Source organism: Balaenoptera musculus, chromosome 8, assembly GCF_009873245.2.
Source record: "Balaenoptera musculus isolate JJ_BM4_2016_0621 chromosome 8, mBalMus1.pri.v3, whole genome shotgun sequence".
Classification (NCBI taxonomy): domain Eukaryota; kingdom Metazoa; phylum Chordata; class Mammalia; order Artiodactyla; family Balaenopteridae; genus Balaenoptera; species Balaenoptera musculus.
Window position 1 is genome coordinate 39,093,275 of NC_045792.1, and position 17,198 is coordinate 39,110,472.

The window sequence follows — 17,198 nt, forward strand, 5'->3', positions numbered from 1 at the left end:
CTGAGGAATTCAAATTCCAGCTAAGTGTATGAAATGGGTAAGCTAGCTTCTGGTGGAAATGTAAATGTATGGGACTTAATGCTACACCACTTGTCAAATACAAGAAATTGGGTATTTTCCTCAGTTTAGGGAAGATAAATTTCACCCCTTTTCTAGTTCTAGAAGAGTCTTTCCAGAATGTCAGCTTCTGGGAATTCTTATTGGATTTAACTTTAACACCAATTCTGTACCTGCGGAGGGAAGCATTGCCAAAGGTGTTAACTGACGTCTGTATTCAGTTGGGCGTTAGGTGAATTACTTGTGTGCTAGGTCTCAGTTTTCCCCTTGGTAAGACAGGGATCAAAGACAATATCTCCTCTTAGGAGTAAGTAGCCCCCCTCTGTTGGAGCAGTGTTGGTGACCTAAGAAGGACTCCCTTTGTCACAAGCACACACCTACATGCGTGCATGCATACACACGTGCACACGCACATACACACATACTCTGTCATTGACCAGACCCCAAGCTCAGAGCCTCATTCCTGACTGGACATCTCTGGAGTCACCACCAATCTCCCCCTGACCCACGGCCACAGGCATGGTCCTGGGAGTGAAGCCTCTTTAGGCTGTACATTCTGACCAGCTAATGTGTCTGCCATGTAGGCGACAGGCAGGAAAGGAAACAGAGGCGTGATTCAAACAACAACAGTTGAATGAGTGATGGTCTATTGAGTCTGCTGAGCCTTTGCAGGGGTCACCCAGGTCTCTGAGATTGTAAGGCAGTAACGTCCAAGGCTTTCAGATTGCATGGCCCTGTAACATTACAAAAACATTTAGGGGGGAACTGAGATTGCCAACTTTTTATTTTGCTGAAAAATGGCTGAAAACCAAACCCCAAGCTATCACAAGTCTCATATTCATTGATACAAAAATGGAATGCATTTAGCTTTACATTGCTCTGATAAGATCTTGTTTTGCCCCTGAGTAACAAAAACATCTCCAAGGACCTGCGGCCATCAGCAGATGAGCCTGGAACCCTGCTGTAGAGGCTACACAGCCGGGTACGGAAGGGGCCGAGGGAGCAATTTTATGAACATACACGGCTGACCTGTGCTCCTGGCAGCTGCAGCCAGGTCATGAACCCAATTTCAGCTTTGAGGCTTCCTACTCCTGCAAACACACTCTGAGGCACGCTGCCTTCACCATTCCAGGCCTCCCCTTTCTTACTTCACTGCTTCTATAATTTATTTCTCAAGACTGGCACAGCCCAGCACAACATGGCACATCTAATGCACAAGATAGTGTTTCCTCCTTCATCCTGAGTGAGTTCTTATCCTCTTCACAGTGTCACAACAAGGTGTGTCTTCCACAAACCTATACCCTCATGTTCTCTTTGTTTTTTTCGCCATTCTTACAAAGCTAATGTCATATGGACTGAGTCAGAAGAATCATAAGGCCCATATTATTCATTCATTCATTCATTCATTTAATAAATATTGACAGCTGATTATGCCCTAGGCTCCACACCAGGTGGTGGGGGTATAGTAGTGGGTAAACAAGCACAGTCCCTTCTCTCATGGAGGGAGACCATGACAGAAACAAACAAACAAATAAATATGTATTTATAAAATGTGATGAGAACAGTGAAAAATCAGGAGTGTCATGAAAGAGTGTCACAGATGGAGTAGTTAAGAAAAGCTTTCCTGAGAAAGTGACATTTAAGCTGAGGCCTGAGAGATAACGTAGTGGACATTCATTGGCTTTGGTCACCTTCCATCCACTTTCTCTTCTTTTGGTAACAACACCTGATGATTATCTTTGGGGAATTTCATTCGGGGAGTCCCATTCTTCTTGGGTTGGGGTTGTGATCAAGCTAGGTCATGTGACCAAGCCAGGTCAAGCTGGCTTTCATTCAGGGCTTGGAATCTTGTGCGGAGTGATGCGAGGACAGAAAAAAATTGGAGTGGGCAGAGTGTTCTGAGGGATGGGTAGAGCCAAATGAATGCCTCTGGAGGGCTGGCTGCAACAGACCCTGTGGGGCAAGATGAAGACTTTGGATTTTATCCTAAATGCAAAGGAAAGTTGTAAAGCTCTTCTGAGCATGGGGAGTATATTTTTAGTAGCAACCAATGTCACAAAGAAAAAACAATCCACCGAACAATCCAATCCAAGAAACGGTGTAAAGATCTTTGAATTGGTCATCTCAGTTTTGCTCTGAGCCAGCTCCAGGACCCTAGGAATTTGTAAGGCTCTTCTAATCTCACTTAGCCCCAGTGTCTTCATCTATAAAATTAGGTGGTAGATTAGCGGATCTAACTTCCCTTCCTTCTCTGATGTTCATGATCTATAGTCAAACCTTGTCAAATTGGACAAGGTGTCCATCATCAAGAAGTTTATAATAAAATAGAGAGATAAGAACTTCCCTGGTGGTCCAGTGGTAAAGAATCCACCTTCCAATGCAGGGGATGCGGGTTCCATCCCTGGTAGGGGAGCTGAGATGCCACATGCCATGGGGAAACTGAGCCTGCGCGCCACAACTACTGAGTTCACATGCCTCAACGAGAGAGCCCACGTGCCGCAAACTACAGAGCCCACGCGCTCTGGAGCCCGCGTGCCACAACTAGAGAGAAGCCCGCACCCGCAATGAAGAGCCCGCGCACCGCAACAAAAGATCCCACGTGCCGCAACTAGACCCGACGCAGCCAAAAAAATAAATAAATAAATAGAGAGATAAACACCCAACCTCTATAACACCTGCTGTGTTCCAAGGAGTTATAATGTTTAAAGTGGTTTTTAAGCTGATTTGCCAGCTTATTGTCCTGTTGGCTGCAAACGGATTTTAACCAGTTCTAGGCTCAGTAGCCATTCAATGAAGAACTTTGAAAGAAGGAATGACTTAAAGTGTGATACTCTGCTAAGCGGAGACATATTAACTTCAATTGAACGCTTCACGACAGAAAACACTAGTGAGAGTATTGACTCTTGGCTGAATTTCACCGAGACCTTGCAACTGTCGAAACACCTGTGTGTGATGTGTCTATCAGTTATCCATCGCTGCCAACACTTACTTAGTGGATTAAAGCAACCGCCATTTTATTTCTCACAACTCTTGGGTTGCCTGGGTCATTTTGGCTAGTCGCGTCTAGGCTCACTCATGTGGCTACATTCAGCTGGTGGGTTGGCTGGGGGTTGCTACAGCTGGGATGGTGAGCCTCTCTCTGTCTGAGTCTTTCATTTTTAAGGAGGCTGGACCAGATTTCTTCAGTTTCTTCACAGCGTTTCAAGAAAGCAAGGAGCGAGGCACAAGTGCTCATCAAACATCCCTGCGTTTGCCATGTTTGTTGATGTCCCAGTGGCCAAAACACATCGTGTGGCTAAGCCCAGGGTTAATACGGGAGGGGGCTACATCATGGGCATGGATAGGCGGCGTGATACATTAGAGGTCCACAGTATGTGCACTTTCCCTCTTAGATATGCATTGCAAGATATGCAACTTTAACTTATAAATTATGGTACTTTCACAAAGACACAATGTACATGTTATTTCTAGTATAAGGAAGCATTTGGAGTCACCTTATTAAGGGACTGACCCCTACCTCAAATGGTTCTGTTTGCCTCACAAAATTATTCATTAATTTTTTGCAGTGGTCTTGGAAAGTTATGTACATATTTAGAGGGAAATGGCATTTACAATTATAATGAATTAAAACAACCTATATTGCAGAAACACTGCCCCAATTTGGAACTGAGGCTTGCTAATTTCATATTAGCGGCATCTATATCCTCCCAACCCCTCTGCCCTAGCAAATGGGTGCCTGTCTCATCCACTAGACCTCAGACTCCTTTGAGGGTAAGAATCGTACCTCACCAATGTTTGTTTCCCTCACTCTTCCAGCACCTACAACACTCAGTGGTTGCTCCCTAAATGCTTGTTAAATAAATGAATCGATAGTTGCCTTTCATCAAACACCTATATGTTCCAGGGACTTCACTCACAGACTGGATCACCAATTCTCTCAATGTCACAGATAAGCATCATTCTCCACAGTTTACAACTGAGGGGACTGAGGTGCAGAAAGCCCAAGGCGGATGGGCTGGGATTCCAGCCCAGTCCTGTCTGATGCCACTTCATTGCACTCACTGCTGTTTTATGTGCAGAGCAGGAAGGAGACTGTTAAAAATGAAAAGACGGCCTCAAGGTGTTGAGAGAGGGGCAAGGAGAAAACAGGAAGAGTCTGTAGACCACAGGGGCCCTTAAACATTGACTGCCTTCGCAATAAAATAAACACTTGTTCATTAAGAGATTGGCCGCCGAAACCCAGGGGGGAAACCTACAGGAGAGCCAGTTCTACAGCTCTTAAGACCAGCTCATAACTGGTCTTAAAACCTAAGACCAGTTAATTCTTCGGGGTGGGGAAGAAGAGGGACTGGAAAGGCCTTGCTCCCGGGGCTGGCTCTCTTGGGTAGGTGACAATACCCCACATACAAGGGTATTAAGGTGTCCCCAGATGAAAAGGTAGCCATTATTTTACTTTTTGCCTATAGTTTTTATTACCTACTAGATTAGTAATAATAGTAACAGTAGCTACCACTTAGATACAGTACAGGTGGGGGTGGAGGGGCTGAGCAAAGCGCTTTACACACAGTGCAGGATCTCAATTAATCCTCACAACAACTCTATGAAATAGATTTTATTACTCTTAATTTATAGATGAGGTAACTGCCCAGGGAGATTAGCTTTCCCGAGAGTTCCCAGCTTTTAAGTGGTAGATCTATGTAAAACCTAAGTCTGTTTGACTAAAGGCCCTGAATAACATTGAGCTGCGGGCCTTGTGCAACTTTGGTGCTAGTCTGAAGTGCGGAATTGTGAATCCTATTTATTCATGCAACGCTGCGCAAGTGTGTGTGTGTGTGTGTGTGTGTGTGTGTGTGTGTGTGTAATTTACAAAAAAAAAAAAAAATCCAGGTGGGGATATCTGTCCTCTGGAGGTTTAGAAGCCTACGTGGGTGGAGAGCGGCCAAAATCTCTACTCATTCATTCACTCTTTCGCTGCTTCAAGAAGTATTTGTTGCGCCCTTGGGTATTCAAGGCAGGGCGCTAACCTAGCCCTAGGAGAGAGAATGACGAACACGAGAGACGTGGTGTTTGTTCCCCAGCCCTATTTTACTTTCTCGTGGGCGAGGCATTCAGATTCAGAGAAGCAGGAAATGTATCGACCCAGGTGGGGCACGGAGGAAGGGCGCCGAGCGGCTGGCTGGTCAGGGCAGGCTCCCCGGAGGCAGCGGCGGGGCCGGGGCCGCCACAAGGGAGGGTCTCCGGCAGAGCAGAACCGGGTTGGGAGCGAGCCTTGGGGCGGGGGCGGCCGGCGAGTTAGGGTTAGGGCGAGAGGATTCGCCTTCCCGGCGGCAGAGGGCGCCTGGCGCTGCGGTCCGGCGAGCCGGAGCCGCCCGCGCGGACGCCGAGAGAAGAGGCGAGGCGGGGAGCTCGAGCGGCGGCCACTGCCACGTCTTCCCGGCAGTGGCGGCGGCGGCGCGGGAGGAGGTGAGCGGCGGCGGCGCGGGCGGGCAGGTGGGCAGGGAGCGGTGCGGGCGGGCACTGGGCACCGGGGCGGGGGGGTGCCGGCGCCGGGACAGCGCGGTTCCCGCCACGCCGGCTCCTCCTCTGCGCCGGGCGGACAGCCGAGGCCCGGGCGCCGAGCGAGTCCCGAGCGCAACTCGTGCCGGCGGGGCGGGCCGGGGCCGAGGGGACGCGAGCCCGCCCGCCATTCGCGGCGCGGGACGCGGGATCCCCGCCGCTGCGGGGCTGGCGCCGCGGCCGCGGCCGGGAAAAGTTGGGGCGGACAGAGCCCGCACGGGCCGGGCGGGAAGTGCGGGTGCGCGGCTGACTCCCGGGGCGCGGAGGGACGCGGGCAGAGGGGGGCCTGGGCCGGAGGCGGGAGACGCGGGTCCTCTGCGGGCGAAGAGAAAGGGGTGCGCTCAGGTTCTCAGGCTGGAGCGGGCAAGTGTCCGGCGGGGACCCCGCGAGTGAGGAGGGAGGGAGGCCCACGGGGGGCGGCCACTAAGGGGACCGGAGGCGAGTGGGTGGCGGGGTAGAGCGATGGGGAGTGGGCTTTGCCTCCTCGCGCCTCTGTTGGGGCAGACGCTGAAAGAGGGGTCGGGCTCAGAGTGGGGGACGCCTCTTGGCGTCTGAAGATCCGGTGGGGAGTTCCAGTAACTGGTGGAGGAGGGAGCGGAGCGGTGCTTCCTCTACGGCTTGGGTCAAATACCGTCCCTCCCGGTCTGCCAGATTCACCTCCCAGACTGCAGTGCTTTTGTCCTGGGGAAGTTGAGGAGGGACCCCTGAGTGGATGGGATATTTAGATGTTCCAAGGGGAGTAAGATTGGGCTGCATGAAATCATAACTGTTGCCAGGAGAAATCGCAACTCTGACCTTCCCCCAGCCAGCCACCCATCCCATTCCCTCTCCAGTACCGGCAACGTCTGGATTCCTTGGGCTGGGCTAGCAGCTCCCCAAAGCCCTGCAGCGCATCTGCTCACAGGGTCCTGGGTATCCTGAAGGGGCATAAGACATGGCCTTTTATTCTCTGGGACTGAGGTTGGCTATTTCAGAAACAAGTGGTTCTGGAGATGCTGGATGCTTTATTAGAACAGTCTGTGTGGTGCCCCTTGACAAAGGAGATGACTCATGTTAGCTTTTTTTTTTTTTTTTTTCCTTCCCCCTCCAAATAAACTTCGTATTCAAGACACAAGTATGCCAGGTCATTTGCAACAGTGATAGAGCTGGAGATCTACATTGTAGGCCTTGAGCCCTTGTGCTAGTCCTAGATATATTAGCAAGGATTATGGCCTTGGATGAATCACGTCCTCTCTCTGGAACTCAGTTTCCTTATCTGCAAAATAGGGTATAAATAAAGAGCTAGACAGTCTGATGGCGCAGGAGAAGGTGACTGAGGGAGACTGACATCTTTTTCCTTGTAAGTCGAGATCGGCCACACAAAATCAAACTCAGCCTATTACAAAGAAATTAGGGTGGACTTAACACAGCTAAGAAGCAAGAAAGGCTGCATAAAGTAAAACAAAACCAAAAACGAATAATAATTGGTATTAGATTTACAGTATGGATATTGTTCTCATGCAGGCAATTAGTGTACATGGCTGTCCAGCTGTCATTACCATAAAGCTGTTAACTGTGCTTAAAAAACTTACGTATGTTTCATCTGTGGACCTGAATTTTATTCTTTTGTTTGAACCTTCAAGCCTGGAGTAGATGCTCAGTTGGATGGGTCTTGGCTCAGCCTTTCTCGAAGAACCTCCCCAGGATCTCTCATTGCCGTAGTAGCATAGATTTCCTTCTGTCTGACTGATGCTGCCATCCTTGTACCAACACACTTCTGTCATCTTTTCCGTTCTAGCTCGAGAAGTGGGGAGCTGATCCCTGTTGCCTCTGGCATTTCTGAACTTCCCAGGTTTCTTTGCAAGTGAGTGAAATTAAGTGAGGCAAACAGTGCATTAGACGCAGCACATTAAAAATAGCTCAAGGTAATAATGTATCTGCCCCACCCCTGTTCCCTAGACCTCCTGGGCGACCTCTCACTACAACGTCTGTGTCACTTGCTGGCCATCTCGTTTTGGATGCTGAGGGTCATCACACAGCTGAAATGACATGGTTGGGTCAAACAGCACATTCATGATCAAGCCATGATGCTGGAGGGAGAGGAGGATTTTTTTTTTGTATTTTATCATAACTGAATGCTCCTGTCCTTCTGTTCTCTTCCATTAGTAGCTGTCAAAATCCATATTGGGTTTGACCGCATCATTTTCAGTAATCCTTTTCTGTCAGTTTCTTGGCAGCTGCAATTAGTGGTTATCTCTAAGTTTGAGGTAGTGGTAAAATTATATCCTCTCTAGCAGGTAATTAAGTTGAATCTTTAAAATATCTGCAGTTTATATGTGTGTGTGTGTGTGTGTGTGTGTATAAATTTTACTTTAGCTGAGGGCTATTAAATTAATAAAAATCATGTTGCTAATAATAGTTGTCATTTGAGCCCCTACCATTTATCAGGCACTGTGAGGTGAGGAAGCAAAGCTTAGACAGGGTACAACTCTAAGTGCTACCACTGGCTTTCACAAGTTACTGATGATCTTTGAAACCAAATAGTGTTTTACAATAGTGGAAAAGTAATTCTTAACTATCCTACAGGGCTGTGATATTGAATGAGATCTCGTATATGAAAAGCAATGTGTAAACTTGTAAAGTGCCCTCCAACCTAGGACAGTGTTTTACCCTAAGCACCTGGGGACACCCAGGTGCTTAGGGTAAAGCTTATGAGTCCATGAGTCTTGATGTCTGATGGGCCTGGTGTACATGCTGAGCCCATCGCTTGATCCCTCTGAGCCCGATTTCCCCGTATGTAAAATCAGGATGATAGTATCTGCCTTGCATTAAATGAGATGCACTTGTGAGTTGCAGTGGGTGCTCAGTGACGGTTGGCATCCAGCCATTTCTCTCCCCTCGCCCATGGGCACTTGGGATAATGGGATTAAGTCTTCCAGTAGGAATTGTCCTCAAGGGAGAAAGGCTTTTAAAGTACATTTTTGTACTTACAAATAATTGTTTTAGCTTTTGGCTGCCCACTCCATCCTCAACACACGCAGTGAATATTCTAGGACCTACCATCATCTAAAAGGAGGGAATTGCTGGGACTGGCACAGCATTGTGAATCAACTATACTTCAATAAAAATTAAAAAAAAAAAAAGGAAAGGAGGGACTTGAACCAAACCAGAAGCCAGAAGGGACACGTCTTTGGTAGGAGGCTGAAGATGGATGTAGCTAGTTTCCCTTTGCCCATTTTGTGCCCTTCTCTCCTCTTTTATTCGTTTTGTGGGACAGGGAAAAGATACTGAGTTTGGGGACTTTGAGCTGGTAGGAGGCATTGTTAGAGCTGTAGTATAAGATGGGAGGGCAGTGCAGATATGGGCCGGGAAGGAGATGGAAGAGTTGACTTTGCCAGTAAAATCTGGACAGTTTGGTGTGGGGGAAGTCTCTGTTAGATGTAGGATTTGGCTAAATATGGGACCAATTTCTATCAAGTGCTATAGGCTGTCTTGTGGGGCTTGGAAGTTTTTATGCTCCAGGCAGATTTTGACTGGTTGTGGTGGCATCATAAATGAGTTGCCATAGTAAGTTGTATGTGGAAAAGGAAATTAATTTCCAGGAGGGTGTTTGTTGTGACTGATGCCAGAATTTCTCTGAGAATTTTATTAAGATTCAGTCAGTCTATAAAAGTACTTCTTAGTTCTCTGAAGGTATTAATTAAGAAATAGTTTTTTTTAAAAAAACCAGAAGGGTCTCCTTTGTGAGCTTTTGAAATGTAATCTTCCTAAATCTTTGGAAAAAATGAAGTCTTTAAAAAAAAAAAAAATCACAGAGCTGTCTATTTTAAAAGCAGTTCCTCCAAAGTAATGTTTTCCTTCTCTTCCCATCCCTTCCCTCCTCTCACATTATTTTGATAATGAATTAATTTTGGTGTCCTCCACATCTTGGTAGCCTAATGTTTATGACCCTTCATTTTTAGATCTCGGATGTGCCTTCTTTTCTCCTGCGTTGACTCGTATTCATTCGTTATGAGGAGGTAGCACAGCGAGGTGGTGAAGGGCAGAGGGTCTGGAGCCTGGTTGGGGACAGGGAGAGTCGTGGCCATTCTTGGAGAGCCGGGCTCTCCTCAGCTTGGATTAACCCCCATAGAAGCTCTGGAGGGTGATCCTTTTATTCCCGTTGCACAGATGAGGAAACCGCAACCTGTGCATCTTCATAGTTGGGGGCGGGGTGGCATGTGTCACAGTCCGAGCGGCAGCTGTGATCTCTGTGACGGCACAGCCTGGGCAGGCAGAGGTCACGCCCACCCTGCCAGGGTTGGACTCCGTCCGGAGACTGGGGCTTGATGAAGGGCTGTGGTTTAGAAGGGTGGCTCCGCAGGCTGTGTGGAGTATGAAATGCGCTGACGAGAAGCAAGGCCATCAGGGTGATGGGCATGAGAGAGGATGAGGGCTTGAACTCAAGACATTAAGATGGTGGCAGGGGTGATGGAGCAGAGGAAACGGGTCAGCATGTATGATGCTCAGTCCTCTGGATTGGGGTTGAGAGAGGGGGGGAGTCAAATCCTCTTTTCTCTCCTCACCCCCTCCCTGTTGCCCTTCTCATCCTCACAGGCCGGGTAGTGGAGATACTGTGTGTAGACTGCAAGCATCTCTGTAGAAACTAAAATTGCCTCCTTTGGTCTCTCATGGCAGCCAGAGAAAAGTGCCTGAGGAAAACCCCAAAGCGCCTTCCCCTGTCTTTGCCCACCCACCCTGGCCTTAGTTTCTGCCTTTCCTGGAGCATCTCAGGATGGAAGTCAGGTTCTCAGACCCCATTTAGAGAAGTGCTGGTTTGAACATTCAAACTTAGAGTGAAACTGTTGAAGGGGAAAAGCCCCCAAAGGAGGAAGTCTCCCTGGGGTGTAGTCGGCACCCCACAGTTCCCTGGTGGACCCAGTGGACCTCAGTGGCTGTGGTCCTCAGTTCTGGCTGTTCCCCGCGGGCTGATCTGCCTCTAGGTGGGGGTGACTTGTGGTCACCAGGCATGCAGGGGCTGGTCGGGAACAGGGAGTGGAGGTGGGCGAGTTCTCAGGGGTGGCCAGTCCTGCAAGGAGGGGAGAACACCCTCCCCTGAAGGGTGCAGCCTCGGTGGGGAGCCGAGCCATACTCAGGAGAACCGGAGTCAGAGCGAGGGGACGTGGTTGGTCCTGGTTGCCAGTGTCCGCATGTCCCCATCATAGGATGCACCACTGCCGCATCAGAAATATGCTGGTCCCATGCCCTCTCCCCTAGTCAGTGCCAGAGTCTGTAAGAAACTTGCCCAGGCTTCCGTTTTCCAGGTTGCATAATACCCGTGCCCTTCAGATAGTTTGTTCTTGCTGGGCTCTGGCCAGTTGGTCGGGTTCTGGCTTTGCTTGGGCTGCGTCCTCATTGAGAGGAGGCGGAGAGTTACTTTATGGGTCTGCCTGCTTCCTGGTGTCCGCAGTCACGGCCATCTCTGCGGTGAGTCACCGCACAAGGACTCCGCTCCCCAGTGTTTGATGGTCACCCCTTTCCCTCCGAGATGTGACTTCTTTTCCTTGTCCTGTGGGTAGCCCCCAGCCGTGGACTGTTGAAGTGCCCGGTGAGCGTGGCGCACTAACAGGGTACCTATTTGATGGGAGGAGAGCATTTTGTGTGGGGATGTCAGCTGTCGGACTACCTCCTGAACATCATGTCCTAAGCAGAGCCCCTCTGTTCTCCTTTTTGCTCTATGTTTAGCTGTGTGTGTGTGTTTGGGCTGCGTGTTTGTTTTAATTATTACTAGGAAGCCAGAAAAGGTATATATCAAATGTTTGAATCTACAGAAGTGTTACTATGGACAAGCAGAAAAAGTAACTATATGTTAATCCAGGGTACCACTGATTTCTCTCTCCTTATTCCACCTTGTTGCTGTGTTTTGTTGGCAGAACCCTCTGATTTGTATACTGGTTCAGTTTGGATTTTAGTGTTGAAGGTGAAAAGAGGCTGGCCTGGTTGTTTGCTGAAGTGGAGGGACTCGAATGGATGGGCTTCAGGCTGCCAGCCTTGGCTGTCCCTGCAGCCCCAGGAGCCTGGCAGGCAGAGCCTTTGTCGGGAAGGTGGAGTTTGGCCAGGCTTTTTCTTTGGCTTCGCCTGGGAGCAGCTCTGCTGGTGACTGCAGGTGGCCTCCTCTCTGCTGCGGGAAAGGGAATTCTCTCTTCATCAGGTTTTTACTTTCTTCTCATCCTATGGAGGTGAGAGGGAGGAGAGTCTCAGAAAAGTGCGTCCTGGAGCCAGGCGGGTTCAGGGCAGGACAGGTTTGCAGCTTCCACAGAGCTTACCCCAAAGTTTTCCTTGCATCCCGCATTTCCCTTCTTCCCTGTTGATCCCCATCCAGTCTTGTCATCTGTGGCTTAGAGACTGCACTTGAACTTTATCAGTCACTCTTGGGAAGACCTTGGAGTGTGGCACCAAAAACTTGTTCAAATTGCTGTGTCAGTTTCACACCAGAACACGAACCCTGTTTCGGTGGTGGTGGTGCTATTTTTAAATCAGTTCGATGGCTTTTTTCTAAATGATGTAGGTGATACGTGAATATATTATGCTCTTGCACCGCACCCTCCCATCCAAATAGTGGAGAAGTGAACAGCAGAAGATGTAGAGTCCTCCTTCCTCTGGCACCCTTCCCCCATGTGCCGCCTCCCTGCTGGGCCCTCAGCACTAACCAATTGTAATTTCCATCAGCCTATACAGATGCAAATACATAGTTTTGTTTCTTTTGTAAGCATAAATCTGATTGCATCATATATATTGTTTCATTTTGTCTTTTCACATAATGGATCTTGTAGATCTTTTCTTGCATGCAGTTCTTCTCTTAATTTGTCTACAAAATATTTTATAGTATAGCTATATCATAATTTATGAGTCAGTCCCCCATTGATAGACATGTAAAGTGACTCATTAATTTTGCTATTATATCTTCCTACATACATGCTGTTATGCACACATGCATGTGTTTCTCTAGGAGTGGAATCAGTATGCCACAGGTTCTACTCATTTAAACTGTTACAGCAAATCCCCACACTGTGCTCGCGAAGGCTGTACTGGTTTAAACTACCAATAGTGTATGAGGCTGCCCATTTTCCCACAGGCTGCCATTCTGCTAAGTGATAGAAATGGACAGTGTTTAGTAGGCATTTCATCCATCACTGGTATGGCTATGAGACTCATTTGGCTTCCGGATCTTAATTGGGGGGGGGGGAGGTGTCTATCATAACCATGGAGGATGAGGGAGCTGAGCCCCCGCGGACCAAGGCTCTGCTCAGGGTGTCCTGCCGCCAGGGTTGGCAACGTGGCCCTGGAAGCCAGCGCTCCTGGTTTCATGTGCTCTCTGCTTTTCCCAGAGGCTGGGCACTGTAATGGAGCACTGTAATTTTGGTGTAACCTGCCAGAGTCTTTCTGCGAGCCTCTCCCTGAGGAAGGAAGTGCTTATGAGCAGCACGTTGATACCAGTTCTGTTCTACACAGCCAAGGCAGGGATTCCAGGCTGGTGAGCTGAACTGGGGGAACATATAAGGGATCACGTGATGGAAAATCAGACGCTCTTGCTTCTGAAATAGGCTCCATGCCTGTAGTGAAGCGCGATTCTGCGTGTGGCGGGGCTTTCCTTCCAGCAGTGTGGTGATCCGTGCCCCACTTCCCTGGTTTGTTATGGGAATATTGTGATGGTTTGTCTCTGAGCAGGGTTCCTTAGGAGGTGTTCCAGGGGCCCGATCTGGTGGAGGACACATCTGGAGGCCCTCACCTGGGCCATCCCTGCAGGCTGAGCAGCCCAGTGGGTTTTGGGAGGCTCTGACTTACTGAATGACAGTGTCCTTTACCTGCAGTTCAAAGAGGGCCAGGGAGAAGGAGTGATGGAGGGGCAGCCCGGGGTGGTGAAGAGACTCTAGGATCATTTCCAGCTCGCACTCCGTCGTTTATGGCTGTGTGACTTAAACACGGTTATCCTTTCTCCCTGGGCCTCGGTTTCGCCACCTGTAAACCAGGAATAATATCAGTACCCACCTCACAGCGTTGTTCTGGGGATTCAGAGAGTAATGTTTGCAAAGCTCTGAGCGTATTACCTAGTAAGTACTCAGCAGTTGTAAGCAACTACTACTCTTATTTGTGTTCTCCTGTCCTTAATAAGTGTTTTTAAATGCACGAGTGAGCGTTAACATTTGCTAAATGTAAAAATGCGCATCCTCTAGCAACGAATGTCAAGGAGGGCAGAGGCAGACCCGGATCAGCTGGGGTTGTGGGAGGGTAGCCGGCGAAGGTGGCAGGTTGGGCAGGAGAGCACGTTTGATGTCCTTTTCCGACACCAGTCCTGCTGTGAGACACCGAGGCCCCAGAGCAGAGGCCTTCCCTTTTCTTAAGTAGATTGGGTGCTGGGGATCCTTCGTGCAGCCCTCTCCCTTTTGTTTTTGAGGAGGCCGAGCCAGGCCCTGAGAGGTGAGGTGCAGCTACGGGCCTGGTCGTTCAGAGCCGAGGTGGGACCAGGTCTCCAAGCCCTGGGGGGCTGAGGCTCTTTACCCTGCTCTCCACGCAGGGTAAATGGGCCACGTGCTGCCCGTTTCAAGATGCAGGAAAAGAGAAGCACACAGTGTTGGGCGCTTTGCAGAGCCTGCTGTCTGCCGCTACTGAGTTTGCTGTGAGCTGAGGTCGCTCAAGTGCAGGGAAGGTAACAGAAGTGTAACCCACAGCGGGGCAGGGCTGGGGCTCACGCCTGGGTCTGCCTGGCTCACACTTTACCTTCTGCCTAGTCACAGCCCTAACAGTGCTGGCCCTGGGATGCTGTCTGTGCTTGTTCCATATCCCCGACCATGCGCGTGTGCATGTGCATGTACGATGGCAGGTTCGGTTGAAGTCCCTGATTTGTTTGCTGATGGTTTATCCAAACTGGAGAGACCTGCGGGTTGAGTGTGGGGAGAACTGTACTCAGGGCTCCAGAGCAGCCCAGGCCGCCCAGGTCCAGGTGGGCAAGAGGAAACCTCACTCCTGGGAGTGGAGCTTGGTGGAGGAGGAGCCTGGTGTCTGCGGGCCTGGGAGGACCAGAGCTGGCTGGCGAGGACACAGGCAGGGCCTGGGCAGACTGCAGGGCTTCCAGAGCGCCAGGTGCAGAGGCCCATGATATGAGTCCAGTAGTGTGTGTGGAAGTGAACTACGGAAGCAAGATCAGGCGGCCTGTGGTGTGAGAGAGGTTTGAGAGTAGCGCGTGGTGCGGGCCAGAGGTGCTGCCCTAAGAGTGCATCAGTGGCACGGAGACGTCACCTTGGCTCCCGGGGTCTGGGAGGGCCTCGCAGAAGCGGCGCAGATTAAAACAAGCCTTGCTTGCTCCTCGGAGAGCAGGTCGACCTGGCTTGTGATCCACCCTCAGTTTGCAGATGCGGACACTGAGACCCGGTGAGCTCCCTGGTTCGGGGTCCCGGCCCTGCCGAGGAGAGGCGAGCCTGGAGCCTGCCCTGCCTGCCCTGCACTCCACACGTGTGCTCACGGAGTGCTGCCTATAGCAGCTGTCTGCTCGGCACCTGGAGTTGCTCAGGGTTACTTCTCAAACGAGCAGGCTGGGTCCCAGTTCACTTCCGGTCCTGGCTGTGCTGTCTCTGAGCAGAGCTGGGACGTTAGCCCCTCAGTTTTGCCCTCTTGTAGGGTGGGTATAGCACCCCTGTCTCCCTTCTAGGCTTGTCTCTGTTCGCTCAAGAGCTGTTCAGCAAATACATTTTTTTATTCAGCTGGATGCTATTCTATGTGTCGGGCATTTTGCACCAAGCAAAGGATGTCAAAATCTTGTTCTCCTGGGGCTTATTTTCTCCTGAGGGGCAGCAGACAGTAGCTGGTTACGGTTCATGGTACGTGTCCTAGTTTCCTAGGGCGCCGTGACAGAGGACCGCAAACCGGAGGGCTCAAACCTCAGGCCCTTACTCCCTTGCGCCCTGGGGCTCTGAGGGAGGCCCCGTCGCCTGCTTGTGCCCCAGCCTCTGGTGGTGCCGGCGTGCCTGGTGCCCGGATCTTGTGGCTGCACGGCTCTGCCCTCTTGCCTCCCTCACCACACGGCCTCTTTCCCGTGTCTGTGGCCCCTCTTTTCTTAGGAGGACCCACCCACCTCCAGTGTGTCCTCATCCTAACTACTTACTTCTGGGAAGACCCTCTCTCCAAATGAGGTCACCTTCTGAGGTTCCAGCTGGACGTGGATTTGAGGGGACGCTGTCCGACCCAGAACCGTATGCGAGGTAGTAATGGCTGCTGAAAAGCCCGGGCAGTGCCTGGGGCAGGGGGTCGGTGAGGTGCTGAAAGGGGGTCCAGGCAGGCCTTGCTGAGCAGGTAGCGTTTGAGCTTCCACGTGGAGAAGGGGTGAGGGGAGGGGGAGCTGAGGTATGGAGGGGATGCGGTCCAGGCCGAGGGAACAGCAAGCACGGAGGCCTTGAGGTGGGCATGTGCGCCTGCCAGGCTGGTGTGGGGACAGTGGGGTGGAAGTCGTGTGTGTGTGTGTGTGTGTGTGTGTGCATGCACGTGCATGCGCGTGTGTGTTCGTGAGGCTTTGGCCTTTTGCCCCCGCGAGATGGGAGCCACTGTTGAGCCTGCGAGCACGCCGACAGCAGCGTTGGCGTGTGACGGCCATTGCGGCGCCTCGTCCGTGCGCCTAGATGTTTTGCAGCGATGGTTACCCGGCAGTTTCTTTTTGAAACATCAGTGCTCTGTTGACCCTTGATCCACCGCCCTTTCCTGTCTGTTCTCTCTCCTTCTGGATGCCTTTCCGCCCACCCGCTTCCCCACACTGAAACCACAAGCATGAAGAAGAGAAAGTAGACAAGGCTGGGGGTGGCCAGGGCTGCTGGGAAGCCCGGCATGCGCGGCAGCCTTGGTGGGAGCTGCGCCTTCCCGCCAGCCCCGGGCCGTCTGGCGAACGCTGTGCCCACGGTGAAGGTGTTCCTCGCCCCGGCAGATTTAGAAACTGCTGAGGTCAGTGCGAGCTCAGTGCGCTCGGCTCCCCGCATCCTTCTGCGGATCAAGTCACTATTCCGTGAAAAAAGTTGAGTCAGCCGCCTCGGGCAGCGGCCTCACTTGGCCTGGAAAATACAGGGCAGGGAGGGACTTGCAGAAGCACCTGTGGAGAGGCCAGGAACCTGTCGGGCCCTCTCTGCCACCCACTTTGTCACTGGCCTGCAGAGTTTTACATTCTCATTCACATTTGCTATAAAAACACTCAGGCCCGCGATCCGAGTGCCGTCATTACAGAGAAGGAGGCACTCCAGGCGTGGCTGGCCCCATGGTCCGGGGCCCGTGCCAGTTTGGTTTGCGTGGTCCTGGGGGTGGGGGGGAATCATAACTTTGGATTCCCTGGCATCAGAGCTGAAGGGAATCTCCTTATCTGGCTCACATTTAATTTCCTCCCTAGACCTCCAAAGGAAAGGGCCTGACATGTTTGTGATTGGGGCTCCGGAGAAGCGGGCCACGGGTGGCCTTGATTTCAGGCGCTCTTCCCGGCCTCCGCCTGCGAGGGTGGTGCCAGGAGCAGCCCGTCCAGGGAGGTGATCCGGGAGGCCCCTGGCGCCGCCGCCCCTCCGGGGAGCACCGCTTTAGAAGATAATTACGTGTAAGCG

General features: G+C 51.0%; 1 long non-coding RNA gene across 1 annotated transcript in view; it reads left to right on the forward strand.

Moving 5' to 3' along the window:
* Window positions 1–5,330: 5,330 nt before the first annotated feature.
* LOC118899338 overlaps window positions 5,331–17,198 on the forward strand; it is a 70,428-nt gene continuing 58,560 nt past the window's right edge. Inside the window, exon 1 of the long non-coding RNA XR_005020935.1 lies at window positions 5,331–5,520. This is a non-coding gene — a long non-coding RNA (uncharacterized LOC118899338). The remainder of the gene's footprint in view (window positions 5,521–17,198) is intronic.